This window comes from Oratosquilla oratoria, chromosome 29 (genome assembly GCF_046742065.1).
Source record: "Oratosquilla oratoria isolate Oo_2021 chromosome 29, ASM4674206v1, whole genome shotgun sequence".
In the NCBI taxonomy this organism is placed as follows: domain Eukaryota; kingdom Metazoa; phylum Arthropoda; class Malacostraca; order Stomatopoda; family Squillidae; genus Oratosquilla; species Oratosquilla oratoria.
In genome coordinates this window covers 23,407,588-23,410,361 of record NC_134805.1, presented here as the reverse complement: position 1 = coordinate 23,410,361, position 2,774 = coordinate 23,407,588, and the positions used below count along the sequence as shown (strand labels likewise).

Below are 2,774 nucleotides of genomic sequence, written 5' to 3'. Positions count from 1 at the left end.
GGAGGAATGGAGGTGGAGGTAAATAGTAGATTGAGAGAAGCAAGTAAATGCTTTTGGTGATTAAGAAACGTCATGAGAAATAGACATCTGGGAATGGTTGCAAAGAGATTATAGGAAGGGGTGACTGTGCCAACGACTGTATGGGGTGGAGACTTGGAATTTAAAAAAGGCAGAGAGACGTTTAAATGTGTTTGAGATTAAATGTCTGAAAAGTATAGTAGAGATTACAAGGTTGGATAGAATGAGCTACGAGGAGGTAGGGAGGAGAGAGGGGATGGAAAAGGACATGGCAGATAGGGCTGATGAAAGAGTATTGGGATTATTTGAACACATGGAAAGAATGAGTGAAGAAAGATTAGTAAAAGAGAAAAGCAGAGGTAGATGGAGTGAACATGAAGGGACGACCGAGGATGAGATGTATGGATGGGGTGGAAGGGGCTTTGAGCAAGAGGGGAATGTCTGTTGAGCAAGGTATGGAGGAGGCAGGAGATAGAGGTGAGTGGAGAATGGCTGTGTATAGATAATACTGCGATGAGATGATGGGAGAGGGCAGGGGATGGAGGAAGAGGAAGTGATTATGTGTAAATTATTTTTAGACGCAGCTCGAAGGGATTTCCCCGCCTTTTCTATTTTCCTCATGAAGAGACGGAGAGGGGGGTCGCCGACGAAATGGAGTGGCCCTGCTGTGGATATGCTGTGTCTTGCTACAGTGCTTCTAACCCAAGGTAGTGGGCGGGATGCGGGGATGACCCTTCATCTACGACGAGCTAAAAGAAGAAGCAGGAAAAGGTGGTGGATGGGAGTGGATTGGTGGGAGTGAAATGGATGAGAGTGGGTGCGTGCCGTTTGACTTGACTACCTCCCTTATAAGGGGGAAAAATAGACATATGTATTTATGTACGTATGTGTATATATGTATATATGTATATATATGTATATATATATATATATACACAGTATATATATATATATACACAGTATATATATATATATATATATATATATATATATATATATGTGTGTGTGTGTGTGTGTGTGTGTGTGTGTGTGTGTGTGTGTGTGTGTGTGTGTGTGTGTGTGTGTGTGTGTGTGTGTGTGTGTGTGTGTGTGTGTGTGTGTGTGTGTGTGTGTGTGTGTGTGTGAGTGAGTGAGTGAGTGAGTGAGTGTGAGTGAGTGAGTGAGTGAGTGAGTGAGTGAGTGAGTGAGTGTGAGTGAGTGAGTGAGTGAGTGGGTGTGTGTGTGTGTGTGTGTGTGTGTGTGTGTGTGTGTGTGTGTGTGTGTGTGTGTGTGTGTGTGTGTTAAATAATGTAGTTGTTGCTTCGAATTTAATTGACAGACAACCTAGTGCTCCTCGACAGCTACCAAAGTCTTCGATGTGTCCCATGGATTTAATCAGGAAGAAACGTTGGACTGATGCCTTCGTTTACCGGCGTGCGTGGGTGGGGCGGTTTCAAGTCACCAGCTGGCAGTATTGAGAAACAAGCAGTTGTTAGTTATCTTCTCTCTTTAAAAAAAAAAAAAAGTGGTGGGACAGGAGTGAAAGTTGATCAAGATCATTTGGGCGTGGTCAGGAGATCAAGTGCAGGCTCATCCGAGATCGTCCAGAGAGAGGTGAGTTGTGCTTGACGGGTACCGGGAAGATTACTGTGTCTGTACGTCCCGCAAAGACTGTCTGGGTGACCATCATTAGTCCCACACTATATGAATGAAAAGCTTGACATTTACATAGAATGCAGATCAAAGCTTGACATTTACAAAGAATGCAGATCAAAGCTTGACATTTACACAGAATGCAGATCAAAGCTTGACATTTACATAGAATGCAGATCAAAGCTTGACATTTACAAAGAATGCAGATCAAAGCTTGACATTTACATAGAATGCAGATCAAAGCTTGACATCTACATAGAATGCAGATCAAAGCTTGACATTTACATAGAATGCAGATCAAAGCTTGACATTAACTGTAGGCCTACATATAATGTAGATCAAAGTGTACTAATGCAATCCTTTAAGAAAATGGGTTCCAAAATGAGGAAAAAATCAGCAAAGTGATTTGCGCTCAGACATACTTTCAAGATAGTAATAAAACTGAGCTGAATTGAGTTGAGACGAAAATCCTTTTCTTTAAAATGCATAGAAGTACAAAAGGGCAAAATGGAGAACAACATAAACTTAGAGTACGCACAAAGATGACACACAACCACGAGCTAATCTTCTCCGATTTTCCTAAAGTATACCTATGCAACCATCCTCTACCAAGTTTCCAAAACCTCTCTGTTGTGCAGCAACTGAAAGACACTCATCACCCATCGATCCAATTATAGGGGAAAGTGTGATGGAATCACCTACCATAAGGAGTGAAAGGAGGCCGAGTCACAAGACCTTCTTGTACAATGCAATTTCCACCACTCACAAGTTCCGCCTTCAAGCGCGCACACACACCCGTATCACTTCTTACTAAGATTTCTACGCTCATGGCAGACATGCAGCAAACGTAAGGGGGAGGAGTTGCTGCTGGTGGTGGGTGGGGCGTCCAGATGGGGTGGGGGCGGAGGAAGTCGGGAGGAAACATTCTCTCTACCTCCACCCCCAACCCCAACCCCTTCTGTAAATTCCCCATTGTACAGTCACCACCAATCTCCGGCATATTTAGTTATTGGACTAGCGGCTGTATCTTTGGTATGATATTGAGAAAGAGAAAATATGTATACACACACACACACACACACACACACACACACACACATATACACATATATATATATATATAT

The 2,774-nt window shown here is 42.8% G+C and overlaps 1 long non-coding RNA gene across 1 annotated transcript in view; it reads right to left on the bottom strand.

Moving 5' to 3' along the window:
- The window catches only part of LOC143040897 (uncharacterized), a 29,987-nt gene extending 27,514 nt beyond the window's left edge, over positions 1 to 2,473 (bottom strand). Inside the window, exon 1 of the long non-coding RNA XR_012967758.1 lies at positions 2,353 to 2,473. This is a non-coding gene — a long non-coding RNA (uncharacterized LOC143040897). The remainder of the gene's footprint in view (positions 1 to 2,352) is intronic.
- Between the last annotated feature and the right edge of the window lie 301 nt (positions 2,474 to 2,774).